This window comes from Anabrus simplex, chromosome 1 (genome assembly GCF_040414725.1).
Source record: "Anabrus simplex isolate iqAnaSimp1 chromosome 1, ASM4041472v1, whole genome shotgun sequence".
Taxonomy (NCBI): domain Eukaryota; kingdom Metazoa; phylum Arthropoda; class Insecta; order Orthoptera; family Tettigoniidae; genus Anabrus; species Anabrus simplex.
The window spans coordinates 1,700,790,177-1,700,803,457 of NC_090265.1; positions in this window are offsets into that span (position 1 = coordinate 1,700,790,177).

The following is a 13,281-nucleotide window of genomic DNA, read 5'->3' on the forward strand; positions in this document are numbered from 1 at the left end:
ACAATATGTCTTAACTCGTAGTTCGATTCCATCCATACCCCCGTTGTCATAGCATCCGTTGCATAGAAATCTAACCAAATGTGGCCTCCGATTTCTGCTTCAGTTCCGTAAGTAGTCGATCGTAATTCGTCGTGGATGGTAGTGACATCTTGAAGCGTAGCTCTTCGATCAGGAAAGATTCCCTCGTCAGAACATACACGAGTCGAGATAGTGTATACTTCGAAAGCCCCAGAGCTCTCAGGCGCAATTATCAGCAACAGTTACATAGGTTAATTGCATAAATTTTAGAGGTCGTGGTAGTCTGGAGCCTCACTCTCCGTCTTTCTCATGGCATAGATGACAAAACGTTATATTGTGTTCATCGCAGGTGGGCACTTCCACTGCCTTCGTGATGTCCAGGCCGTATTGTAACTAGCGCGGGAAAGCAATCAGCTGATCGTTAGGGGGGAAGTTTAGCACATGAGTTAGTACAGTTAAACATAGTTTTTCGCAGTTTTATTGAAACTTTTAACGATGGCTGCATGTTCACTCAGATATATGTGAGAATGAGTCGTCATCGACTGCATTATTAAGTGGAAAGTCGTTAATTAGTGAAGAAAACTTAGTGTGAGCGTGTATTTATGTGAAGCTATAGGTTAAGGAGATCGTTCTTCGGTGTTTTAATTTTGTAGTTTATTTGTGTAAAGTTATATTTATAGTGTAAAATTAATTGAGTTTCTGCATTCTGTGTTTTATTATTAACCACGAATTGTATATACTTGAATTAAGATGATCAGTGAGGAAATCACCATGCCTAAGAGTTGCTGTGTGCCTGGCTGCAAAGCCAATTATAAACAAGGAGAATACACTCCGGTATTTGTGTTTCCTTTTGATGAAGAACTAGTTTAGTTATGGAAGAAGGCTATTCCCAGGGAGAATTTAATAGTTAGTCAAAACACAGTTGTGTGTATCAAGCACTTTCCTGAAAATCACATCCTGAGAGAAATAAGTGTCACGTCCAGATGGTGAGGTAAATTTTTTTATTATGTCATAAACATGGGTCCCATTAGGTAGGTCCTGTATTTTTATGTAATCAGACCTATGGCTTATCTGAATTCGGTGTATTTGAAAATGCAAGTCTTATTTATGAGTATCACCGAGCTCGATAGCTGCAGTCGCTTAAGTGCGGCCAGTATCCAGTATTCGGGAGACAGTGGGTTCGAACCCCACTGTCGGCAGCCCTGAAGATGGTTTTCCATTTACACGCCAGGCAAATGCTGGGGCTGTACCTTAATTAAGGCCACGGCCACTTCCTTCCCATTCCTAGACCTTTCCTGTCCTATCGTCGCCGTAAGACCTATCTGTGTAGGCGCGACGAGAAGCAAATAGCAACAAAAACAAAGAGTATCAAACATCAGTGTGATTTATGTAAATTTTATCTTCTGATAGATTCAGATCTTATATATGAATTATCTAAATTGACGAGCCAGATGGCGTCAAATTGAAATGTCTGCACACGGTAGCTGAGGCCATACGATTATTATTATTTATTTATTTATTATCTCCAGAAGTAATATATCTGAATTTCCTAAATCGAGGGGCTTATAGTATCCATCAGACATGTCAATAGAACTTAGAATTGAGGTGTACAAAGTATTTTGTGTGTTAGTGTCAGATACATATAAGATGGTATTTCTAAATTCAGACAATCCTAAGTGTGTCACAAAATCCTTGGCTTTGGAGTCAATGCAGTTGGCAGATTCCCTAGTCATTTGTGACTGCGGGAAAAAATTGGAAGACCTGGCCGGACAGTGTATATATATTTGGGTGAATATGTTTTTAAATAATTTTTCCAAAATTCACACCGACTTGTGTATTCAACAAAGTGCTTCAAAGAGAGCAGACCTACTCCTTACTGGTGTAACTTCCTGTAAGAGGTCCAGGAAAGCTGCAGTGTTCATGAAGTGGAAACAGTGAGGTACAGAAATAATTTATATTTGTAATAAATAGTATGGTAATTGGCTGCATGTTTTCTGTGAGTGTGTATGATGTGAATGTTCTAGTTGACCAGAAAATGGATAAAATCGCAAGAATATGTCTCAAAATGTTAGGCTGTACTCACGCAAACGAACGTATATACGCGAGAAATAGAACGTTACGGAGAAGAATATGCATTGTATGTCAGAATTATCAAATATTTGACGATAGGTTTTGGTTTTATAGTGTGTTAACAGTTCTTTAAGTAATTTAAACGAGTGTGTTATTCAAGTGGAGCGTATGCGTATCGCCTTAAGTTCCCCCCAAAGCGTGACGTCATCAGAGGTACAGTACGGCCTGGACATTACGAAGGCAGTGGCACTTCACACTTTTAATACCTTGAGGTAATTTTACATTTATTTCTTTTAGGAGAGAATAGACATTTCTCCCTGTTCTGGTTTGTATTGCTTGCGGAGTTGTTCACTCCTGTTGAAATCCAAGATAGGCATACTTCAGTATGCTCATCCGTAAATCTCCGTGAATGCGCAATCATTTGGGGCTTCGTAAGCTCCATTGACAAACATAAGTTGTCACAACATCGAACCTGAGGGAAGTCAGCAGCACCAATAGCCTATTGTACACCATACAACGGCGAAAACTTTACGTGCAGTCCCATGTGTACCATTACTGCGTGTAACTTAACGTTGATTTTGTTGTCACTCTCTTCCAACCACTCCCTGGTAACATCGTCTCTATGCATGAAATGCACTTTTCACATAAAAATATGAAATCGATCAGGAAATAAAATACCCGTGTGAATTTAAAATGTAGTCACACCACCGGTCAACCGGCCGAGTCTCACGCCGCTGTAGTAACAATAACAATGGTGTCGCAGTTCCAAATGAAAGTCACGCTGCACCATTCTGAGGTGTCTGTCCCACTCATAACGGTGTTTTAGGAACTAAAGGAGTCCCCAAGGTGCGTATTTAATATCTTCATGATGGAGGTTTGTAATAACATTGGAAGTGAGTGCTGCCCTCACACGTCGACCGACAGCGGGCTAAAAATCTCAGTGCAGAACATCGAGTATTTCTCTTGCTAGTGTGTTTCAAACCAACCTCAATACTGATGGTGATGATTATTGACTTAAGTAATACTAGAAAATGAGCTTGAATATGTAAGACGTTTGGAAGAGAATACGAAATAACCAAGGGAGATTTGTAGACGCCAGATTTTTACCCTGTATTAGGTTAGAACGCAAACTAATTTGGTTATTAGGAACTGTCGTCTAGCCAGGGCTTCCATGATTTAGTGAGAGTAACATAAATTCAAGGGGTTCTGAAGGGCCGCATCCCTAATATTTATGCGAACCTCGTAGCATAACCGTTGTACAGGGTAGCGTATACTCTTTACTCGCTCAGTAAGCTTGCATTCCATCCTATTATTCTTCTTTTTCTAATACTTTTCTCACACTTGTGAGGTCGTGGGTGCAAACAGTGTCGCGAATGTGGATTTGTCCCTGTTTTACGGCCAGATGCCCTTCCTGACGCCTATCATGTATGGAGGGATGTAATCACTATTGCCTGTTTCAGTGGTGGTTGGTAGTGTGGTATGTTGCGTGAATATGAAGAGGAAAGTGTTGGGACAAACACGAACACCCAGTCCCCAGACCATAATATTAATTAGAGGTAATTAAACTCCCCGACGCGGCAGGGAATCGAACTCGGGACCCTGTGAACCGATAGCCACAATGCTGAATATTCAGCCAATGAGTAGGACTTGCATTCTATCCTTTTACTGCCTGAATATCTGATATCCAGAGAAGAGAAATGGTTAGCTTTGGATTTGAATTACTTCGAGTAACATACGGGAATTATTACTTACCAACAAAACTGAGCATTCTAACTGAGTGAGCTGCAGTTACATCAATATTTACTGAACAAATAGTGTTTGCACATGCGAGCATTATTACGATTTCCCAAAACGTGTGTGCGCGCGCGCGCGCGCGCGCGCGTGTGTGTGTGTGTGTGTGTGTGTGTGTGTGTGTGTGTGTGTGTGTGTGAAACTTAGGCGAATAGCTTTCGTATGTAAATGTGCCCTCCAGTAGATACTGATATTCTGTAAGTGCAAAGATTCGTACCATGAATTTCTGTTGCGTATCAAGCTTTGTAGTGCCGCAACATGGGGCAAATTGTATTTTCCACTTGCTGGTGTTCTGTATTATACCGTTAGGCAATTAACGATGTATGAACACTGCAATGCTTCAGGCGCAAGGTCTACGGGTGCATATTAATCAACTTCACACATGGGATCTCATCGATCAATGAAAAGCTGCATAAAATTGTAGGGATATTTCCAGTATATGATGACTGTGCATTCAGCATAGAAACATAAAAATACGAGGACAATCTCGAAATTAATATTCCCTATTTAAAAAAAAAAGACAACCCAGTTACATGAAAAACTTCATTGGCACCCGATACAGCAATGATGGAGCTATCATTGAACATAATCACCATCAAAATTGCGACACATGTCATTTCTTGGGATAAACATTTGTAGAAATCTGCCCCTCTGGGAATGGAACCTGCGTGTGAAATTAGTCTTCAGCTTTCGCCCGTGTGAAAATGATGACAGGAGGACAGGAATTATTTGAGGTGCAAGAAAAGGTAAAAATCACTGGGAACAAGATAAGCGGTGAATGATCTAACACCTCCCAGCCGAACTCCTAAAGAACAGCAGCTGAGCGCCGACCCGTATGTGGACGAGCATTGTGCTATGTATCAGCATAACACCTGCACTGAACATTCCACGCCTGTTGTTTTGAATGACCCATCGCAATTTCCGTAGAAACTTTATCAGAGACCGAACTTTGCAGGCGGCTGGGGAAAGAATACAAGCCACCATTTGGAGTCACTGCGACTGCGCAACTGACACCAGGCGGGACTTTTCCCTCCAATATGCGGTTACTACGTCATACAGTAGATCTGTCACTCGTGCTCGTATTTCCCAGCTAAAGGCGTTTACTTTACAAGAAAAGCAATAGGGAAACATAATTTCTGGACGGCCTACGTATATACTCCAGAGTCTCATACTGTACTCACAGTTACAATTTTTGGGGCAGTAATATAATCATCACAATTCACCATGTTTCCTCGTAAAAAAGGAAATTTAATTACTATTTTTAAAATGGAAGAGGAAAATATTCCTTGGTTCTTGAAATGTTCACGATGCGGTGCGCATGATTTTCTTCCCTTCCGTAATTTACATTTCCATCAAGTTCTCCATTGTTTTCTCAGTCAGCTACTGGGCACTTACAGGAATTACCAGTCATTGTTACAGAACACGGCTTGAACCCACGCCAGTGGGAATATGCTCGGTGTGGCGCACTCGCTCTAACTCGCTAGCTATGCTAGATTGTGCCATAGAGTAAATGATTAAGTAAGTATTACTTCTATCCTCCCCACTGGCACAGTGAGGGACCACCACGCTCTCAATTCACTTATTACCGTAATTTCTTGCATTAACTGACGCATTTGCAGGGTGAAGTTAGAAATTTTTGAGACATGAAATTAGCTTAATGGAACACATGGTAGGAACCATCAAAAATATACAGAAGCTTTAATCATAATCGTGTTTATGTGTAGGCCAGAAGTAATTTTCATTAAATTTTACTCGTTAAAATTCATTAAGAAGATTTTCATTTCAACACCCGCAAGTGGATCTTACTTAGCATTTAATGCAAATACAATTTATCATCGTCATGAAAGATAACTACATTGACTGGTATAACTCAGAGTCGCAAAAACATATCAGAATCAGACTTCGAAAACAAACGGAGAAGAACTTCAACGCTGGACAAGATCACAGTCTCGATTATAGAATATCAACAAAATAATAAGGCACATACACATAAAGCGGATAATACACTCTGATAAACAAATGGTACGAAATTTCGAACATCTACCACAAACCGCTTTATTCAAAATATCTATGAATATCACAAGAATTACTACATGAACATGTGAAATAAACACGTCATTGTAGCCACGCTGGCCTGTATTACGAGGTGATATTATCAACAATTACTGCCAAATTATTATTTAACTAATTTTTACTATTTATTTCACTTCGCACCGACACAGATAGGTCTTATAGCGGTGAGTATTCAACTATAAATTAAGATATCATCTATTTAACTATGAATCAAAAATCATCGAACAACGAGTAATTGGCATAACAAATGTGAAAATTAGATATGCCATATTCGAGGATGAAATATTTTATATCGCCTCTCTATTAAAATTCAGTTTGAATATAAGACTCAACAGTCTAGAAGAATTACTATTACCCATGTGATCTAGAATATATAACATGAACATACATTGCACCATGCACTCTTGAAAAATAGAAATAGAAAAATAGAAAATAGAAAAATAGAAAAATAGAAATGCATCACTGAACGTTGTGAATAAAGCTTCAGAAATATTCGTACATCTATGTTTCATTCAAGGATACTGTGGCGAATACAAATCGACGTTACGAAATCCATTAGTAATTACCTTAAGGGGTTTCCTACATACTTGAGTTTTCTATGTTTGTGAGTAGAACTCCGATGTTCAAGTACTCATAACTTAGAATGCAGACTTGTTGAAGTGAGTATCAACGAGACTCTAGCACGGACAAAAACTATACTATGAGATTTTCATATACGTTAGGGACCCAGAAAATTGAAATCCCTAGAAGTAATGTTATTCTCGCTAAATAGCGGACTTCGCGAACAAACGGAGAGAAACTTCAACACTGGACAAGATCAAAGCCACGATGGTAGAATATCAACAAAATAAAAAGCGGATAATATAAAGCTGATAATCATATACAAAACATCTACAACAAATCACTCCGTCTCGAACATGGACAATAACAAGCTCACAAAGAGAATAAAAGATTTTAAAATGTGGTGTTACAGAAGATAATGAAGGATGAGATGGGTAGACCGAATCACGAATGAAGAGGTAATGAATGGTACTGGACCGGAGCAGTTGTCCGTGTGGTTAGGGGAACGCAGATGTGAGCTTGCATCCCGGAGATAGTGGGTTCGAACCCCACCGTCTGCAGCCCTGCAAATAGTTCCCGTGGCTTCCCATGCTCACACTAGACAAATGTTGGGGCTGTGCCTTAATTAAGGCCATGGCCAACTCCTTCCAACTCCTCGCCCTTTCCTATCCCATCGTCACCATAAACCTATCTGTGTCGGTGCGACATAAAACAAATGGTAAAAATACACGCATTGGGGAAAGGAGAACGGTTTGGTGAAATTTGACCATTAAAGAAATGCTAGAATGATAGGACACATCTTTAGAAACCCAGGACTTGGTCAGTCAGATTTTGGTGGAAATGTAGGTGGTACAATCTGCAGGGGTAGACCAAGGTATGAGTATGACAATCAGAAAAGAGTGGGTGTAGGATGTAGTAATTATGTAGATATGAAAATGTTAGCGGAGAATATGGTGGCATGGACAGTTGAATCAAACCAGTCTATGCACTGATAACACAAACACCAATGCATGGGCACACAAAGAAACCTAAGTGTGCAAGGCATGGACAAAGATATACATAATGTGGTCGGTGAGTGCGCTCGTGCTATATAATGTCAGTGTTACGTGTTCAGCTCTTAAACACCAATGCATGGGCACACAAAGAAACCTAAGTGTGCAAGGCATGGACAAAGATATACATAATGTGGTCGGTGAGTGCGCTCGTGCTATATAATGTCAGTGTTACGTGTTCAGCTCTTACGTTATCCTTTCCTTACTATCAGAATGGCCCTGATAAACAAGGTTAGTATCTGAAGTTACGGAGGGAGATACTTGCTTATCGAAAGCAGGCGGAGTAATTTTACTTGCAGTTTAAATTACTGATAGTACCGTGTTGTTCATACGAGTTGTAGAAGTTCATTAATCATGTGCGTTGATAAACATCATTCAGCGTCTAGGTGGGGGAAGTAAATTAACGAGGCTGTAAATTCTTTCGAACTCTTTTGTATCATGTGAAGACATTTTTATATATTATATTTTTAATTTTCCTTTATTTTTAATTGAATTTAATATATCGTCGCTGGAAAGGTAAAAGGTTGTATTCCACAAAGCTCTTCCTATCAATTATTCTCCTTAAGACTGGTCACGCCTCCCAGCCACGTATGGATATGCAGTCCATCAGAACAAATTTTGTTGTGTTCATTTTCCTATGCCCATGTGTAAAGGAAAATGAACCTTACAGTACCGTACTGTAGGAATGTACGTTTGCATTACGTATTTACGCACTCCTAGTGTACAATACATGTAAGGTTCATTTTCGTTTAATCGTCGACATAGGAAAACGAACACAACGGACATTGTCCTGAAGGACTGCATATCCATATGTGGCTGGGAGGCGTGACCAGTCTTAAGGAGAATAATTGATAGGAATAGCTTTGTGGAATACAACCTTTTACCTTTCCAGCGACGATATTTTTTCTTACTTTTTTATTTTATTTATTACTGATTTGAGTAAAGTGAACAGGAAAATTTTTGGGATCTGGTCAGATTGATTGCAATGATACTTCATAGTACGACATCGCTGGACGCCAGCCGATATTGCTTAGTCTGTCCACAGCTGGACGAAATGAGTGATTCTGAACAGGAATCATGCAGTTTCGTCGTGTGTGCTGTTAAAGGTTGTATTTAGAGCCCGGAGATTTCGGCGACTCTATGTAAAATACGTGATACGTCGTTTGTTTTATATTTTTCTGGCTTGGAACATTACTGTAATTTGTGGTGACCGTTTGTATCACACATTCTGCGTTTTACGTTTGTAATAATTGTGTGTCTTTCTATTGCTTGGTACATGTAGCTGCACGGTGTAAATGTCAAAACATAGTAAAGTTCCAGACGTATCATATACAGTAGTATAAACTAAAATAAACCTAGAAAACCCCTCTCAAAAATATTCAAAGGTACTAGTTTTGCAGGTATGTTGCATTTTTTCCCTTAAGATCAACTGAACAGAAAAAAATGAGTTAAGTGTAAAAGTCTCCCCCCTCCCCACAGAACCCTCAAATGTTCCCATCGCCAATAGTTTGCTCCCCACCACCAAAAATTTGATTTATGCAGATTTTTCATATTTTGCTCTCTGGGAGCTCACTAAACACAAACGTGCTTATATCTTTAAATTTCTCTCTCAGCAGCAGTATTTTTTCCTCATCCTTCAGCCACACCTTAGACACCCCTTCTCTACTTCTCCCCTCCCTCCCCCTTACCGTCCCTTCATTATCCTCTTCCTTCCTCTCCCTATTTTTTACATTGCCTGTTTCCTACAGCAAGTCTGTGCATGTTCTACATCAGACATTAGAGGTGAATCTCCTAAATAATATTTCTCCTTTTTAATTTATTTTTTGTATATTTATTCACTCCTAATTCTGTCTATCTTTCCAGATTTACTTCTTTGCCTGAGGTTCTAAGTCAATTGAAAGACATCATACCATGACAAGAAGATCATAATTTTAATTTTTGTTATTATACATCTTAATGTTATAATTATTCCTACAACATTGTATCTGTATGGAACACATGTGTTTTAATTCTAACATAATCTGTTTAATTTTTATTTGGCTGAAGACGGCCACAGATTGGCTGAAACTCGTCCCAAGACTTATGTAATATAATTTACTTGATATATTGTGTCGGAACGGTGGACCCTCTTGTCAATTTATCCTTACGAACGTTCTTGTTTTAGTTTAAATTTGGCCTTTGGTCTTGAGAGCATAATGCAGTCTTGCTGAAGCAATTGATAAGTATACTCTAGCCCACACAATGATTCTGCTATGATATGTGTATAAAAGTTAGGAGTATAGTATTCTTATTACAGCCCCTAGAATTTATGTCTCGTCGCCATAAGACCTATCTGTGTCGGCGCGACGTAAAGCCCCTAGCAAAAAAAAAAAAAAGAATTTATGTCATTCTCGGCATATTGCGGAAGTGCGGACTAGACGAAACTTCCTATTAGCCAAATTAGTTTCCAGTCTAACATATCACTGTATAAACGTCTGAGTCTATGTTCTACATAGATGACCAAGAATTCATTGTTCATTGTACATAATATTTCAGGTTCCTTTATGAGTGATAACTCTCTTCCTCAATTCGTAGGATCGTGATCTCCGAGGCCAGGCGTGCTGCACCAAAAAGGTTCTGCCTAGTTATATTCTTGATGATGTTCGACCATCCTTGGCGGGAACGTTTCCAATAATGATCAGGGTTTTCTATTCAGTCATCCCCACCTCACACAGGGTCTCTAAAGAATTGTAAAACTCTTTGCTTACTTATTGATGATATTCTAATTCTGTGGTTTATCTGGTTTTTAATGGAATTACTTGTGCAAAGTGCTGTCCAAGGTATGCGTGACATTCTTCGCCAGCATCACATTTCAAAAATAGCGAGTTTTATTCGGTCTGTAATACGAATAGTCTACGTCTCGGCTCCACAGAGGAAAATTAAAAATTGCTGACTGGATATTACTCTCATTTTCATTGGTTAAGACCTTCCATAAATGGAAGAAATTCGTCATTACATTTTGGACATAGCTATTCTTCTCGAAATCCCAGACGCAGAGCTAACGGAAAGGGAAGTCATTGAACCAAGGTAGAACATTTCTGAGTTGTTCTCCAATTCCTTGAAGATGTCTGTGCTGCATAATTTCTAGGCTCTATCAGCAATCATTACTTTGGCCTTCACCCTGTTAATTTGTATTCATATTTGAGCACTGACATTTTTGACACTTATGAACTATGCAGAAGTATTGTCAACCTACACATTGCCACATTTTACGTCTTATTAAATTAGATATGCAGCCCGTAAAGTTTTGTTTCTGTTAATGTTATAATTATTCCTACAGCATTGTCTCTGTATGGTACACATATGTTTTAGTTGTAACATAATCTGATTAATTTTTATTTTTATTTTTATTCTCATTTAGGGTACGAAATATGTTATGTAACATTAATAAAGAACTATAGGTATATTTGTTCAGTGCTTGCTCCATTATCAGCTAACTCCTCGGAGCCACCCGGCGATAGATTATAATGGAATCATTGGAACACAACCATTGATTTTAGTGAAAAATTACTTCTTATTAGCATTAAATTTAAAATGGGATGCTTCATCGCTCACCCAAATTCAGTTTAAATCTATTCGGAGCTACCCAAAAGTTTCCCATATACGAATTATTCCAATTCATTGTAAGCATGTTGTGTAAATAACTTTAAAATACGTCATTAATCAGATTTTGCATTTATTAATTTTTTATGTAAACCAGTGCCTAACTTTTGATCATATAGGCTCTCACGGCCATCGTCTTCAATAATAAAATAATGAAACAGCTTGAAAAGCAATATAATTTTAATAGCATAGTTCTTACTCAAACGTTACATTCTCAGTAAGGAATCCAAATTTAATTTCACTGACGTAGCATATTAAATCTACTGAAATTGAAATTATTCAGGTTTTTCAATCGTAATATAGCAAATTTTTCATACCAGTGTGGCAGCGGTTGTCCGACTCCGGTGTCCTAGTGCGAAAAGTCTCTTAGGGCAGGTGTGACGAAACTACGACCGTGCTGCGTACCTAGGCAATGTAACGTGTAAGGAACTTATCTATTTGATGATAATACAAAAGAGAGGTTAAACAGAAGTCTCAATTAGTGAGGGAATTTTTTCTTATAACTACTGCAAGAAAGGTAAACATAATTTTATATATTACAATATATTTTAGTTCACTGTCCAAGAAAGAAACGAAAAAACATAGTATACGTAAGCCTGAACTTCATACTTCAAATGATTGTGCAATCTTCAGTCGTCTTCTAAAATTTGGTAGATTTCCTCAACATTCACCATGTAACGGATTTGTATGCTACTCAATGCGACGCCACTTGTAAAGAAGGAAATTGTATGTGCCCGCTAGTAAGGGACGAACGTGATCTCATAGTACCTCTGAGATACAGCCCATTCATATATAAGAAAAGTATTACAATCATTAAGATAATTGCAACAAGTAGCTACTGTTATCAGGCAGTTATTGAACACACTGTGCACATATAACTATTACTTAAATGTTCCTGTCCTCTGCATATTACTCCATTGAATTAGTCCTTGCAGCATATGATACGGTTCACTGTCTAAGGAGATTACAGGGGCACTGGTACGATACCTGGTGATATTATTTTCGGCTACGGATCCGGTAATGGAAGACGCGAGCCGCATGTGCTGCATTGCACAGTTAGTCTACTTTCATTCACTTGAATGAAGGGTGGATGTGAGGTAGAATTCCTGGTCAATGTTTGCTGCTTTCGTATTCCTTTCTCTGAATTGAGATACATATGCTGCTGTATTTTCCGTATGAACTATTCAAAACATACGTAGTTATAAGAAAACAATTTCGTTGAAATAACAAATTCTTACGAAAATGGTCGCACAGTATCTCACAGACACGCAAGTGCTCTATTTCCACGTCCGTAGATGAATGGAGGCCAGTGGGGAAGTGAACGTCCCCACTCTTTAGCTACGAAGATAGAACGAGTGGAGGCCTTGCGACTATGAAGGCACTCTAGTTATTAAAAAAGAATGAGTCATATATCTCTCAGATAACGCGTTACCAATGGAATGTTAAAGTATGGTGGTGGATGATCATTGCGTTACGCTTATCTTACAATACAAAAGAAACCAAATTACAAAATTATCACAAAATAATACTTCAAACCACGACAACTGATAAGTTAATCAGTTTGCAATACCTTAAAGAATTGATATTACTCTTTGAATTTACATCAGGATAATACGGGCTGAGCTGATCGTTAAAGTAATACCTCCAAAATTAAAAGAAGATAAATATTACTTGACTGAATATTAACTATAAAAATAGCAATAATTTACTTAAATTGATTTAATTTTAAATAATTAACGATATAATAAAAATGTACCTTCTTTATACTCACGTTACCTTACTAATTAATTAATTACTAATTCATCACTTCCAATTATCCTGAAAATAAAAAGGGCCAGAATGACCATAAAATCACAATCGGAATACCGTGAAACATCACGCTACGCCGATTAAATCATGAAATAGCAATCGTGGACAGACACAGAAATAATATCAACGATGACGAAAAACGTGATATCAAAAGTATAAAGTCGTGGTACATGAGTCATAGGAAAACATGGAATAAATATCATACAATGAATGACCGCTAAAATATTTCCACAAATATCAGCCTAAAGTCTGTAATATGGCTCTA